Here is a 17,000-nt window from a genome sequence, read left to right as displayed (position 1 = left end):
CTACATAGTCTGCTCCATTGAAGAATCCAAGGATATAGATGAGCTGTCAGTTGATGAGTTGCAGAGTTCGTTGCTTGTTCATGAGCAAAAACTCAACCGGAGTACTGAAGCGGAGCAGGCTGCTTTGAAGGTTGCAGCTAATGGTGAATTCTCAAGGGGCAGAGGTCGAGGTGCATGGACAGGAAGAGGAGGTAGAGGCAACCGGGATGGCAGTGGCATAGGTAGATGAGGTTTTGACAAGTCCAACATTGAGTGCTACCGCTGTCACGGGTATGGGCATTTTAAGTCTGAATGTACTGCTAATTTGCGATATGACAGAGGAGAGAAGTCCAACTTTGCTGAGAAAGAAGAGAAAGAAGAAGAAACCTTGTTGATGGCCTATCATGATAAGGAGGCAAAGTCAAACTTGTGGTACCTGGACTCTGGCTGCAGCAACCATATGTGCGGTAACAAGTCTTTATTTTCTGAATTGGATGAGTCATTTAATGAGACTGTGAAGCTTGGAAACAATTCTAGAATATCTGTCATGGGGAAGGGAAATATCAAGCTGAAAATTGGTGATCACATTATCAAAATATGTGATGTATTTTATGTTCCAGAGTTAACAAGTAATCTGATAAGTTTGGGTCAGTTGCAAGAAAAAGGGTACACTGTCATCATGCAAAGAGGTTGCTGTCGCATTCAACATCCAGTAAGGGGTTTAATTGCACAAGTCAACATGACTGGTAACCGGTTGTTTCCATTACATATTATGAATGATACTCAAAGCTGCTTTAGTACAAAGGTGGATGACGCAACTTGGTTATGGCATCTTCGCTATGGACACTTGCATTTCAATGGCTTAAAGACCTTGCAGCAGAAACATATGGTGAGAGGCCTTCCTAAAATCATTTGTCCATCAAGAATCTGTGAAGAATGTGTTATTGGAAGCAACATCGAGATTCCTTTCCAAGAGGGAATGCATGGAGGGCTAAGGATGTGTTGCAGCTGGTCCACTCTGATATATGTGGACCGATCAGTCCATCATCAAACAGCAATAAGAGGTATTTCATTACTTTTATTGATGACTGTAGTAGAAAGACTTGGGTTTATTTCTTGCAACATAAATCAGAAGCTCTTTCTATGTTTAAAAGATTTAAAGCCTCAGTTGAGAATGCTTCTGGGAAGACCATTAAGATACTTCGTACAGATCGTGGTGGTGAGTATAACTCACATGATTTTGCAAACTTTTGTGCAATGCATGGAATACGAAGACAACTTACAGCGGCATACTCACCACAGCAAAATGGTGTATCAGAGAGGAAAAATCGCACAGTTTTGAACATGGTGCGAAGCATGTTGGTGAAAAGAAATATTCCAAAGAGCTTTTGGGTAGAAGCAGTTAATTGGAGTGTTCATGTTCTGAATAAAAGCCCCACTCTTGTTGTTAAAGATAAGACACCAGAAGAAGCTTGGACTGGGAACAAACCATCTGTTGATCATTTCAAAGTCTTCGGTTGCCTAGCTTATGCACATGTTCCAGATGAGAAGAGACAAAAGCTTGATGACAAAGGTTTGAAATGTGTCTTCCTTGGAGTCAGTGAGGAATCTAAGGCGTACAGGTTGTTTGATCCTATTACCAACAAGTTAATTATCAGTCGTGATGTGGTGTTTGATGAAGACAACTCATGGGAATGGAATGGAGCAGCAGCAAGTTTCTGTGTTCCCTGATGAAGAAGAAACTGAGAAAGAGTCAAACCAGCAGCTGCAATCATCTAATGAAGATTCATCTGCTAATAATCAAAATGAAGGCCAGTCAACAGATCCATCTAGTACAAGAATTCAACGCACAAGAGAGAGGCCGGCATGGATGGTGGATTATGAAAGTGGAGGTGAGTTGTCTGATGATGATATTGCTGCTCATTTTGCCTTATTTGCAGACTGTGACCCTATAGCATTTGAAGAAGCAGTGAAGGAACCTAAGTGGCAGAAAGCCATGGATTCAGAAATCAAAGCTATAGAGAAGAATGATACTTGGGAGCTGACGGACCTTCTGAAAGGGCAGAAAACAATTGGTGTGAAATGGGTGTATAAAACCAAGCTCAATGAAAAGGGTGCAGTGGACAAACATAAGGCACGGTTGGTTGCAAAAGGGTACAAACAGAAGTTTGGAGTGGATTATAAGGAAGTGTTTGCTCCAGTGGCTAGGATGGATACCATTCGACTTGTGATTTCGATGGCTGCACAACACTCATGGCCTATTTACCAACTTGATGTGAAATCAGCTTTTCTGCATGGAGAGCTTCAAGAGCAGGTATATATTGATCAACCCCTTGGTTATGTGAAAAAGGGAAGTGAGGAGAAGGTATATAGGTTAAAGAAGGCTCTATACGGTCTAAAACAAGCACCACGTGCTTGGTATAGTCGTATAGATACCTACTTTTCTAATGCTGGCTTTCAAAGGTGTCCATATGAGCATACTCTCTACATTAAATCTGGAATTGCAGGAAAGTTTTTGGCGGTCTGTTTGTATGTAGACGACCTCATCTACACAGGCAATGATGATGATATGTTCACTAAATTTAAGAACTCTATGATGGCTGAGTTCGAGATGACTGATCTGGAAAGATTGCACTATTTTCTTGGTATAGAAGTACTACAATCATCGGCTGGAATTTTCATCACACAAAGAAAGTATGCTCTGGAGGTTTTGGAGAAATTTGAAATGAAGGATTGTAATGCAGTTGCAATTCCAGCAGAACCGGGATTGAAGTTAACTATGGATCCTGATGGCAAGAAAGTTGGTAGCACGTTCTTTAAGCAAATTGTTGGAAGTCTGATGTATCTTACAGCCACAAGGCCTGATATCATGCTTTCAGTAAGTCTCATTAGCAGGTTTATGGAACGTCCAACAGAGCAACATCTCCCTGCTGCAAAAAGAATCTTGCGCTATGTAAAAGGTACATTTGATTTTGGTGTTCTTTATAAGAGGGGAGAAAAGTCAGAGCTTGTTGGATTCACAGATAGTGATTATGCTGGTGATGTTAATGATAGAAGAAGCACATCTGCTTATGTTTTTATGATGGGGTCAGGACCAGTTTCATGGGCTTCAAAGAAACAGCCAATTGTGACCCTATCAACTACGGAGGCTGAGTTTGTCGCAGCAACAGCTTGTGCTAGTCAGGCCATTTGGCTGAGGAAGTTGCTTGAGGAGTTGAGTTATGAGCAACAAGGTCCAACAACAATTTATTGCGACAACATATCTGCAATCAAGCTCTCAAAGAATCTGGTTTTTCATGGAAGGAGCAAGCATATAGATGTTAGATACCACTTCTTGCGTGATCTGTGCAAGGATGGTGTGATTGATATGGTTCATTGTAGAACGGAAGATCAATTTGCAGACTTACTGACCAAGCCTCTTAGGTCAGCTGTGTTTGTAAAACTCCGAGGTCTACTGGGTGTGTGTTCAAGGAAAGAAGTGGTTGGCAATGGAGCAGATGATGGTTGCTGGAGCTTTCTATGTAAACTGATACTTAAAGAAATTTAAGGCATCAGTTTAAGGGGGATGTTTGAGTTAGTTTGTTTACTGTTTGTTGGTTAGTTTGTTTACTATATGTTGATTTGTTATTTGAATAAGTACTAGTTGTTCTAGTCAACTGGAGTTTATCTAGTCAATAGGAGTTTACCTGGTCTTTAGGAGTATCTCAACAGTAGACGGGTTTGTTTACTTGAGGGATTAGGATTCCAGTTTTTTCTGAGAAGTTTGTTTCGTGTATTGCTATTTATATTCCCTTCAGTCAATGAATAAAATATCGAAGTCATTCAGTAGCCACTTTGTGTCAATTATAGCTTTCAATCAAGTTTTCCAACAACTTTGTCGTTAGCATCTTCAGTGAGAAATTAACAAATCCAAACTTGGATAAATTAGATACAGACAATGGAAACGTCTAGATGAATTTTGTATGAAAGCCAAGTAGGTGAAATAATTCAATTTCAGAAGCCAGGCTAAGCTAAGCATATAGGGATGCAGGAGAGTTGTAACAAGTGATTACTTAGATGATCAAATAGATAGACAAATTGACCATGGACTTGGTTTTCAAGTCCGTGGTCAATTTGTCCTAAAGCTGTTTTGTAGATTAATAGGTGTGGGATGGATCATAATTTGAAGCATGTGGCCTAGCTAGGTCTAAACAATGGGGTTTCTCTACCTAATTGCATAACGGAGTGGTCCTGTAATCCTAATATAAATCCTACTACAATAGGGTTGATCTGTCATTGCTAGATTGACTCACATACATATACATATATATGTATATACATACCTATATATTGATAACAGTTGTCAGAAGCAAATCCATAAACCAAACATGGAAGAAACAACTATTAATGCTTAACAAACAGATCCAGAATCAAAGAACATGAAAAATACTCTAAGAAACTAAGGACAAATTGCACAAAACCATATGCAACTAAAAACAAACAAAAGAAAAACCTGTCTCTGAAAATGACTGAATGCAAAAAAACAAATTCATTTGAACTCAGAAGAAAAAGCAATGTTGGTAACCTAACAGTCTAGCTGATTATGATATGCACAGAGATTCAACACCCTTAAATGACATTAAAAAATATCTCAAAATTCCAGCAGCAAAACGGACTGACCTTGCCGCAGAACTTCTCCACCTTATTATTCTCCTCACAGTATGCAATTCCTCTAAATCAAATATATACAAATCCAAGTCTCAAATATCTTCAAATAAGCAAGCCTAGAAAAAATAAAAATCACACCCAAAATTGCTTAGCAACCAATTCGATTGAAAACTAGAAACCAAAATTCATCAAGAATTGAGAAATCCTCTCACCCTTTATCAAACCATAAACCGCCGATCACAAAACTCTTTTGCACCAAAAGCAAGCAATCCAAAAGATCCAACAAAAAACTGCATCTTCAAAAGGCAATCACAACATCCAAATTAGAGAAGATAGTGAGCAGCAAAAGAATGACCCAAATCCAAACTCACAAAACAAATAACCCACTCACTCAATCGTGGTCATACAACTAGAGAGGAAAAAGAGGAAATGTGATTACTCACTTAACTCCTTCGTTGTAATGGTCGCGAGTCCGAGAGCAAGAAAGACGAACGGATTAAAATGGCGCAGAGGGCAGTTTGTGCCTCTCACCACCACCACCACCACCACCACCAGACCCGATTGTCGATTGTGCAGCGCTGCACAGAGTACTGTTCCTCACGTGGCGCGCACGAGATTTCCTAATCGTTTCCCACCCAGTGCCACAACCCTCAGTAGCCGGTTGGGTCACACGTGAGAGCAAGCAGAGAGAATGAGATGCCACAGAGGAGCTTAACCGACGACCCCAGAAAGCAGGAAGGAGACAGACACAGTAGGTTGCCTTATCTTGCAACTATTCAGGCAAAGTCGTGTCGCCGGTGCTTTCGCAGAGTAGAATATTGATCTACGCTTTTGGCACTTAGGGCATCTCCAACAGACTAGCTATTTCAACAAAAAGTTATAAATTTGGCTAATTTGAGATAGTTTAGCACTCCAGCAGAATAGCTATATGAAAGTCAAATTTGGCTTTTGTTAAAATCTCTAGCTAAATTTAGCTAGGGAGGAGAGAGAAAATAGCAAAAAGCTAAACACTCTACGTTCAATTTTTTTAGTTTAGCTAACACTGCTGGAGGAAAAGCTAGAAATTTACTACCTAAATTTAACTTTTAGATGATTTAGCTAAAAAAATAGCTTTTACTGTTGGAGACGCTCTTAGCCTACTTAGTTTCAATTTTGTGGGAAAGAGGGTGTTTGGACCTGAATTTAGCCACTGGATGGAGTTTGGCGCCCATACAAGATAAATAGTTTGTGAAGTCATACGACTGAGAAAAGCACGTCGTTTGGTCACCCGGCTTGATTTGAGGTCTTAGGAACGGACGACTCAACCATGCGGCCATATGTTTGGTTTAGTCCAAATTCAAAAGGGTGGTTACGCATGTGGGCCGAAATGAAAGTTAAAAGTGTTAGGCCAAGGCTAGGCAACAATATCGGCGGAAGAATCCTCACAAGGAAGGAGTTCGAGTCAATCTATGATTTTAATTGTGAAGATTTTGGATATCGGCCAAGTCAGAGCTTTATGAGATGAATCAATTCTAAATGGAAGGAGAATCCTAATTAAATTTCACATCTTGGAGGATAAGTTAGCTAGGGTTTCGATTTGTATATATAGCACCTTGTAACTCATTGTAAAAGGTCCCATACCACACAAACAAATCAATATACAACTTTTACTCACAAACTTTTCTCTTGCTATCTCATAGTACTTTGCCTTCAATTCAACTTTTACAACTTGTTTTCATTTCTAGTTTCTTAGTTTCAATTCAATACTTTACATTCAAGCACTTTACTTTCTTGATTATTTATTTTATATGCACTTTACTTATCGTACTTCGGAGTAGTTCATAATATAGAATTCTCGTCCATTGATCTCTTTCGGCCGGTCTGGATTGGATCAATATGATTCGCTGTTCACACACATATCATCTCACAACGCTTTGACAACTGAGTCCACTTCACCTTCGTCTTCACCGTGATTTGCGAATACCTTCACCCGATAGATCTCTCGCTTGTCACTCGAACCTTTGAGTTTACCCAAGAAGTGAGCGTGATAGAAGATCCTGGTCAAGATTGACGCCTAACCGGAGTCCTTGCAACAAAGGCATTAGAACCCAACGGCCGAGAGGGTTCCTTCCTCGGCCTACAATCACTTGAAAGCGGTCAAATACAAGGGCAAATCAGATCTAAACCTCGCTCGGCCAATAGGCCATGAGTTGGCACACCAGCCCTATTTCAGAATGACTATTCAACCACAAGTCTCTCGGCCCTCATTTCGGCCAAGACGATTTTGAGGCAAACAGAGGGGTGTTAGAACTACACTAATCTAATGATATAAATCTATCTCATAAAGAGCACATGCAAACAATGTTATATACGTGAACTTTATTTAGGATTGCAATAGTAAACGCATAATATATCAGGATTGCAGCAACATATCTATCCTAATATATGGATGAACTATTTAGGAATGATATACTAGTCGTATCCTAATATAGGACTGAAACATCATATCTCTCCTGATATCTGCAATGTATATAAATTGTACAATATGTGAAGGAATCTTACATGATGCACTTGAATCATTCATCTTAGTCTTCTCCTTATTCCACCTCCAGTATTCTCTTAGTATGATGGGACTAATTTATGAGAACAGATCGTGTATCAGAAAGGACCAAAACGTGTTATATATATATATATATATATATATATATATATATATATATATATATATATATATATATATATATATATACTAGCCTTCCTGCACGCGCGATGCGCATGCAGAAGGGCCGCTCTCGCGCGTGCGTATTGTTCTCCCTCTCTTGCTATGCATGTTTGAAATATGACTCATGAGTGCAATATAATCTCTGTGTGCATATTACCTGACTCATATCCCATACAGATATTATAAAATATTGTATATGTGTTTATCAATCCATTAGTAAAATCCTTAAAACTTTGTACAAAAATTCGCACTGGTATATACAAATATATCTAACTTGAATGGTTGGAACCCAGTAGCAATATAGGTCATCCCGCCTTTAAGTCTACTTATTATTGGAATTGGTTAACTACCACAAAATATAAACATATTTAAAAGAAAAAAAACAGAGCTTAAGTGATGAAGAATACAAACAGAATATTTTTAGTCAAGATTTGGAAAGTAGTTCAAATAAATCTAGGCTTTTATTATTAGGATTCTTATAATTATTAGGATTATTTCTTTAGGATTCTTTAAGGATATTCCTAGTTATTCTAGAATTATCCTAGCCTCCCTATATATAGAGGCCTTTGTAGTCGTTTATTTTGAGATTGAGATTAATAAAAATTGAAAGCTTTTGCTTCTCTCCAGGTTTGTGTGATGCAACCTAACCTTAGGTGTGATGCCTAAGTCCTCTAGGTGTGATGCCTAGAAACCTACTGGTGTGATTCCAGTAGTTATGTTTCTGTTTCTTAGCCTACTGCAGATTATCTCTATAGCAACCCTAGTTCTACAGTTCTTTGCTGCTTGTCCTGCATCATTAAGAGTACATACTGTGCATGCTTAATTTTGTTCCACTCTTTAAAAATAAGCTCATTGAGATAAACAGTGTTCATTTTTATTGATTTTCTCATGCACTAACCACATGATATGATTCATTGATTTATATTACCTTGCAATACTGATGAAACTAATCATATCTAAATAGGTTGCAATAAAAATGTCTTTCTCAAATTCATGCTTTCTTGCGGCGAATGAAATAATAAATCATTCTGAACAACATAACCCTGTCCCTATTTAGATATATGATTACTTTACCTATGCCCAAAGACAGAGTACTGGTCCATTGTCATCAACACCTTATTTGCTTTCAAACAATTAAATGATCATGTAGTAACAGTGTGTTACGGTAACAGCGTAGCAGAACTTATTGGAAGTAGTGCATGCTTTAACCTGGCTATAGTTCCTCTTATATTTTTATGGTAGTTTCAGTATTAGCCCAGTACGTACTTGAAGCATCCATAGTCTAGGTTGCCCCTGATTCGTCTCTGTGGACCTGAATCGGTCTAGTATGTGAATCTGACTCAGACATAGAGGTATGTGAACCCAACCGGACTTGAGTTGACTGTCGAGTTGCCCAGTCTTTTGGTGTACCATCAAAGTATCAATATAATCCGGTCGATGCAGAAAGATTTTCTGCTGCACGAAAAGGCATACACTATAAATCAACAACACGACAAAAATTGAAAAATCAACACGCAACAAAAATTGAGCAAGGGATCTTAATAATATCAGGATTCTGAAAATGACATGGGGCACAATTAAACAATTGAGAGACCTCGAGTATAGATCAACAGGTCCCTATGCTTCAGCTATCAGTTTTGCTTGCCATTCATATATACATGTTGCAAGTGAAGTGAATGCTGAAGCATCAGAGAAAGAGAGAAACACAAACATATATGGATCTGCAAACCCCAAAAAGATCAAAAGCATACCTTGAATATAGACCAACAGGTCCTTATGGATTTGCTTTCAGTTTTGCTTGTTGATCATAATTTTATATCTAGTGTCCAATCTGCCATTCATATATACATGCTGCAAGTAACTCATGATTATTGAAGCATCAGAAAAAGAAAAGAAAAGGAAAAAAAAAAAAACACACACACAAACATATATACAGATCCACAAACCCCAAAACAAAAGCATACCTTGAATATGGATCAACAGGTCCTTATCGATCTGCTTTCAGTTCTACCTCTATGAGTTCTCTTTCTACACAAACCAAAACTAAATATAATCAAAAGAAGAATTTTAATACACAGAAGTATAGGTACCATAACCCCAAAGAAAGATGGGTCTGAAAGTACTGATAATATCTTCTCAAAGCCAAAAAAAAAAAAATTGAGTTAAGATTGAAAACCAATTGTTCTTATATTCACGGATCATTAATTACAACACAAACACCTAACTTCACAAATTAAAACACTATGCATAAAAGTTTTATAGTAGAAAGGTCATTACTTGAAACAAAGACGCCGCTCTCTTCTTTGTCGTAAAAAATTGCAGCTTTGAACCCAAGCTTTTGAGCTCTTCTAACTTTATCCTCAGAAGTCAAAACTGCACCCTCCTCTTATAATCAACACAAAAGGGGAGCTATAATTCTTGCCATGTCTGGCTTCATTAGTCAATGTCGAGCATGCATCAATAGGCTCAGCCAAATACTATAGTCCACACTTTCCACAACCTCTAACTACCGCAGCTGAAAAAATCAAGAAATGTATAAACATCAAACCAAAAGAAATGGGCACACACCCTTCAAGCACTTAACTCAGGTATAGCATCATCGAAGAATTTATCCATCTACAGAAACTAAAGTATGGAAAGCAACTCATGATTCATAGTCAATGTAAAAAGACACACAATTTCCTACACTAAAGCTTTCGATGCGATTTGCAGCAGTAAAATTGGACAGGATTTATATGTATATACACACAATCAACACTGAAATGCGACACAGAACCTTCTTAAACCCCCAATGCAGTAATCCACTAACCCAAAAGAGTGGATCCAAGCTTTGGGGATAGCATAACTAAAGCACAATTCAGAATTCAAACATAAATATTCCGTAAAAGAGTGCAAAAGTGGCTTCGCCGAATACTTCTGCAAAACAAAACCCAAAGATAAAAGAATTAGTTCATTTAAATTGACTATAAACAAAAGAACCAAAATTGTAAATATACCTAAGGATCACAAAAAACTTCTCCATTACCCAAGGATCACAGCAAACTTCTTAGCATAGTCTTGAAAAAAAAAACGGAAAGAAAAAAAACCAAGTGATCGACAATGATTACCATTGAATAAAGATGAACTAAACTAACCCTTCAAGTATTAAACGTCCAATGTCAGGCTTCACCCATGCCAACATACATTCTTTGATATACAGACTTTGATATTATAACTGAACCCCATGGATTGGATTAGAAAACCCGGGTGTGTTTATATATATTTCTATATAATATCTCTATTGCTTGGCAGGCCCACCTCCTCTTCAAGCAATTTACTCAGTAAATCTTTATTAATTATGCCAAAACACCAATATCTCTTGATATAATCAGTCAATGAGTTCCTAAACCACATATAACCATCGAACATTAGTATGACAGGAAAGAAACAATAAAGACCATTTTGTTGGAGTAAAACTGACAAATTTCTTTTGCCTCATTACATAACACATACTGACATGTATAGCACTGGACATTAGATAACAGAAACTGAAGCACTACTTGAGCAAAACAAAACCGAAAGATTAACAACACGGAGTGCTAATGTTCCATAAAACAATTAATTCATTTGAAAAAGCGAATGAAACCGAAATAACTAAAATTCTGAACAATTCAACGCTTTTGATATAAAATCAATCACCCAAGGATAAAATCAATGCACTTAACGGTTTGATATAAAATAAAAGACCGAAGGATCACACCGGACTTCTTAGCATACCACTGAAAAATTCAAACAGCAAAGAAAAGCGAAAACCAACTGAATCTGAAATTCAATGGAAAACAAAATTTGAAACTTACCCAATGATAATTATCAAGTCTGACCTAAGCCGATTTGATAAGAATTTTCTCCTCCTTTTTGGTTTGATTCTGCGCTGCTCTTCTTTCTTTATTTGTTTCCTATTTTCGTGTGAACTGGGAATTGGAAGACGGATGAGTGTTGATGTATACATTTGAATTCCCACGTCGTCCTGAGTCTCTGCCTCCATTGAGATCGTGGGCGACGGCGACCGTTTTTCTTCTTCTTTTCTTGTATTTTTTTTTCTTTTCATCTCTGCCGTGGACTTGTTTTTGTTTTGCCTTTTATTTCCAAAATTACCATCATATCCCTCGTATAGCATTTTTTTATATGTGGAGTTTTAATAAACCGTGGGCATTATAGGCACGGCAGAGGTTAGACTTGATAACTGTCATTCAGTAAATTTCAAATTTCGTTTTCCATTGATTTTCAAATCCACTTGGTTTTTGTTTCCCTTGGGTGTTTGAATTTTTCAGTAGTATGCTCGGAAGTTCGCTATCACCCTTGGGTAATTGATTTTATATCGAAGCAACTATAGTTAGGTTCAGAATTTTGGTTCTTTCAGTTTCGTTCAGTTTATTACATTCATTTATATTTGGGTTTTGTTTGGCTCAAGTAGTGCTTTCAGTTTTGCTTGTTGATCATAATTTTATATCTAGTGTCCAATCTGCCATTCATATATACATGCTGCAAGTAACTCATGATTATTGAAGCATCAGAAAAAGAAAAGAAAAGGAAAAAAAAAAAAACACACACACAAACATATATACAGATCCACAAACCCCAAAACAAAAGCATACCTTGAATATGGATCAACAGGTCCTTATCGATCTGCTTTCAGTTCTACCTCTATGAGTTCTCTTTCTACACAAACCAAAACTAAATATAATCAAAAGAAGAATTTTAATACACAGAAGTATAGGTACCATAACCCCAAAGAAAGATGGGTCTGAAAGTACTGATAATATCTTCTCAAAGCCAAAAAAAAAAAAATTGAGTTAAGATTGAAAACCAATTGTTCTTATATTCACGGATCATTAATTACAACACAAACACCTAACTTCACAAATTAAAACACTATGCATAAAAGTTTTATAGTAGAAAGGTCATTACTTGAAACAAAGACGCCGCTCTCTTCTTTGTCGTAAAAAATTGCAGCTTTGAACCCAAGCTTTTGAGCTCTTCTAACTTTATCCTCAGAAGTCAAAACTGCACCCTCCTCTTATAATCAACACAAAAGGGGAGCTATAATTCTTGCCATGTCTGGCTTCATTAGTCAATGTCGAGCATGCATCAATAGGCTCAGCCAAATACTATAGTCCACACTTTCCACAACCTCTAACTACCGCAGCTGAAAAAATCAAGAAATGTATAAACATCAAACCAAAAGAAATGGGCACACACCCTTCAAGCACTTAACTCAGGTATAGCATCATCGAAGAATTTATCCATCTACAGAAACTAAAGTATGGAAAGCAACTCATGATTCATAGTCAATGTAAAAAGACACACAATTTCCTACACTAAAGCTTTCGATGCGATTTGCAGCAGTAAAATTGGACAGGATTTATATGTATATACACACAATCAACACTGAAATGCGACACAGAACCTTCTTAAACCCCCAATGCAGTAATCCACTAACCCAAAAGAGTGGATCCAAGCTTTGGGGATAGCATAACTAAAGCACAATTCAGAATTCAAACATAAATATTCCGTAAAAGAGTGCAAAAGTGGCTTCGCCGAATACTTCTGCAAAACAAAACCCAAAGATAAAAGAATTAGTTCATTTAAATTGACTATAAACAAAAGAACCAAAATTGTAAATATACCTAAGGATCACAAAAAACTTCTCCATTACCCAAGGATCACAGCAAACTTCTTAGCATAGTCTTGAAAAAAAAACGGAAAGAAAAAAAACCAAGTGATCGACAATGATTACCATTGAATAAAGATGAACTAAACTAACCCTTCAAGTATTAAACGTCCAATGTCAGGCTTCACCCATGCCAACATACATTCTTTGATATACAGACTTTGATATTATAACTGAACCCCATGGATTGGATTAGAAAACCCGGGTGTGTTTATATATATTTCTATATAATATCTCTATTGCTTGGCAGGCCCACCTCCTCTTCAAGCAATTTACTCAGTAAATCTTTATTAATTATGCCAAAACACCAATATCTCTTGATATAATCAGTCAATGAGTTCCTAAACCACATATAACCATCGAACATTAGTATGACAGGAAAGAAACAATAAAGACCATTTTGTTGGAGTAAAACTGACAAATTTCTTTTGCCTCATTACATAACACATACTGACATGTATAGCACTGGACATTAGATAACAGAAACTGAAGCACTACTTGAGCAAAACAAAACCGAAAGATTAACAACACGGAGTGCTAATGTTCCATAAAACAATTAATTCATTTGAAAAAGCGAATGAAACCGAAATAACTAAAATTCTGAACAATTCAACGCTTTTGATATAAAATCAATCACCCAAGGATAAAATCAATGCACTTAACGGTTTGATATAAAATAAAAGACCGAAGGATCACACCGGACTTCTTAGCATACCACTGAAAAATTCAAACAGCAAAGAAAAGCGAAAACCAACTGAATCTGAAATTCAATGGAAAACAAAATTTGAAACTTACCCAATGATAATTATCAAGTCTGACCTAAGCCGATTTGATAAGAATTTTCTCCTCCTTTTTGGTTTGATTCTGCGCTGCTCTTCTTTCTTTATTTGTTTCCTATTTTCGTGTGAACTGGGAATTGGAAGACGGATGAGTGTTGATGTATACATTTGAATTCCCACGTCGTCCTGAGTCTCTGCCTCCATTGAGATCGTGGGCGACGGCGACCGTTTTTCTTCTTCTTTTCTTGTATTTTTTTTCTTTTCATCTCTGCCGTGGACTTGTTTTTGTTTTGCCTTTTATTTCCAAAATTACCATCATATCCCTCGTATAGCATTTTTTTATATGTGGAGTTTTAATAAACCGTGGGCATTATAGGCACTTCAAAAATTTAACCATTCTGCCAGGAATTGGCTTAATTAATAAAGATATAGCAATGTAATAACAGTTTCTTCCATCAAGAAACTGCCATCACCCTTTAACTGCCATTTCAAATATATAACTTCTTGCAACTGTCCTAATTTTATTTCAAATCAATCCAAACAGATTAGGATAAGTATTTAAACTTATTTTAAATTCAAACTCTAACTACGTAAGTGTATATGCTGTACATACAAGATTTCTATGTAATGTCTTGTTCATCAGATTTTCTAACAATCTCCCACTGAACTTGACATTGCTTAGAAATTGATATGTGCATATACATGTATCAGTTAGCTAAAGTGTGCACATTCAGTTTGTATTCCCTGTCTATTCCAAATTTTGTCAATCATGTTTGCTGTACAGAATCATAGAACAACACAATGAATCAGAGAAAACATTAGTGTTCCATGATCACATTGTAGCAACCAAAATCACATGAAGCATCCTTATTACAGCTACACTATAATCAAACTTACATCATCATACCATATATGATATAAGCATGCATAATGTCCTACTAAAATTTCTAATCATATAGAACTTAAGCAAATTATATTTCACTCTCCTAATATCATGAATCTGCATATTTGCTATTTATAAACAACAATCTGAAATTGTACAACTTAATCATGCAAATACACAATGAAGTGAAAACTCAAGGATGTAATAATACTTAATTGATCATTGTCTGAAAATCCCCAAACTATAATACACAGCAATGAGTGAGATACTATTAGACTTCATCAGGACTAAAACTGTCCAACACTCCCGTAGTTTTGGTGTGTCTAACAAAATCAGAGACTGCCAAGGCTTTTGTCAAAGGATCAGCCAATTGATCTTTAGTTCCAATCTTCACTACCTCTATGTCCTCATCTCTGACACTTTCTCTCACTACAAAGTATTTCACATCAATGTTCTTAGAACCTGAAGACCTTTTATTATTCTTTGAAAAGAATACCGTAGATGCATTATCACAGTAGATTGTTATAGGTCTTGACACATATTCTACTATCTTTAAGTGAGCAATGAAATTCTTCAACCATAGTGCATGCCCAGTAGCTTCAAAGATGGCTATATATTCAACCTGAAAGGTTGAAGTTGCTGTCAAAGTCTTTTTAGTTGTTTTCCATGAAATTGCTCCTCCAGCCATAACAAATATATAACCTGAAGTCTATTTCAAGTCATCTTAATCTGACTTGTACGATGCATCAGTATAAGCTTTTACTTCAAGTTCTTGATCTTCAATTCTTCTGTAAACCAACATGTGCCTTCTGGTTTTCTTCAAATACCTCAATACTTTCTTACCAGCCACCCAATGTGTATGACCTACACTTGACTGATACCTTGATAACATATTCACAGTAAAGGATATATCAGGCCTTGTACACACTTGAGCATACATCAAACTCCCAACCAATCTAGCATATGGCATGTTCTGCATATTCTTCCTCTCTAATGCATTCTTAGGACATTGGCCTTTATGCAACTTGTCTCCTTTTGACATTGGCGACTCTCCTAAATTACAATTCTGTATCCCAAATCTCTGAAGTATTTTATCAACATAATTCTTCTGAGACAAGCTTAAAGCATACTGTTTTCTATCCCTTGTTATCTCAATCCCAATCACATAATGAGCCTCTCCCATATCCTTCATATCAAACTGATTTAAAAGAAAACCCTTTGTTTCTTTTAAAAGGCAAACACTACTACTAGCAAGCAAGATATCATCAACATACAAAATCAAAAATATAAAGTCACTCCCATTGGTCTTCAAGTAAATGCACTCATCTAGTTTATTTTCCAGAAAACTAAATTGAGTGATTACTTTGTCAAACTTTAAGTACCATTGTCTTGAAGCTTGTTTAAGACCATATATTGACTTTCTAAGTTTTCATACCTTGATGTCATCTTATACAAAACCCTCAGGTTGCAGCATGTATATTTCTTCATATAGATCACCATTCAGAAATGCAGTCTTCACATCCATCTGATGTAGCTCCAGATCATAATGTGCTACAAGAGCCATGATAACTCTAAATGCATCTTTTGTTGAGACTGGAGAGAAAGTCTCATTGTAGTCTATGCCTTCTTTCTGATTATACCCTTTTGCAACTAGTCTGGCCTTATAGCTTTCAATATTCCCATTTGCATTTCTTTTAGTTTTAAAAACCCACTTACAACCAATGGGCTTAAAATCATGAGGCTTGTCCACTAAGATCCACACTCCATTCTGTGACATGCTTTGCAACTCATCTTCCATTGCTGATTTCCACTTCTCACTATTTGAGGATTGCATGGCTTCCTCAATTGAAATTGGATCACCTTCATCTCCCAAATTACTTTCCTGAATATTCAAATATAATTTGTATACATCTGGTATGGCTGATTTCTTTTCTCTTGCACATCTTCTCAAGGTTACAGACTGTGATGCTTCTGCAATTTCTATGGTCTGCATTGCTAATGTATTTGCTGCAGCTTGCTCATTATGTTATGCTGGTATTGTATCATCTGCAATTAGCTCACTTTGTTCACTTGTGATAGTGTTGACATGATCCACAACATCTGCACTTGCTTGTTGTGTTACATTTTCAATCTCTGTACTTGCTGGAACAAGATTCAATGACACTGAATTGTCTAAGACTGAAGTATTACTACAGTCCTAATGTAGGACTGATGTATTGCTGTGATCCTGATCTAGGATTGATGTATTGTTGCAGTCCTGATCTAGGATAAGAATGTTGCTGCAATCCTGATAGACAAACC

The 17,000-nt window shown here is 36.8% G+C and overlaps 2 long non-coding RNA genes across 2 annotated transcripts; both read right to left on the bottom strand.

The window, feature by feature from the left end:
- Nucleotides 1–8,385: 8,385 nt before the first annotated feature.
- LOC112190124 lies at nucleotides 8,386–11,375 on the bottom strand. Its single transcript, XR_002932250.2, has 5 exons — nucleotides 11,164–11,375; nucleotides 9,605–9,842; nucleotides 9,292–9,355; nucleotides 9,079–9,178; nucleotides 8,386–8,782 (listed from the first exon to the last, which is right to left on the bottom strand). It is a non-coding gene; the product is annotated as an uncharacterized LOC112190124 (long non-coding RNA).
- A 198-nt stretch (nucleotides 11,376–11,573) lies between these two features.
- LOC112190134 lies at nucleotides 11,574–14,044 on the bottom strand. Its single transcript, XR_002932252.2, has 4 exons — nucleotides 13,833–14,044; nucleotides 12,275–12,512; nucleotides 11,962–12,025; nucleotides 11,574–11,848 (listed from the first exon to the last, which is right to left on the bottom strand). It is a non-coding gene; the product is annotated as an uncharacterized LOC112190134 (long non-coding RNA).
- Between the last annotated feature and the right edge of the window lie 2,956 nt (nucleotides 14,045–17,000).

This window comes from Rosa chinensis, chromosome 1, assembly GCF_002994745.2.
Source record: "Rosa chinensis cultivar Old Blush chromosome 1, RchiOBHm-V2, whole genome shotgun sequence".
NCBI lineage: Eukaryota > Viridiplantae > Streptophyta > Magnoliopsida > Rosales > Rosaceae > Rosa > Rosa chinensis.
This window is presented reverse-complemented; position numbering and strand designations above follow the sequence as displayed.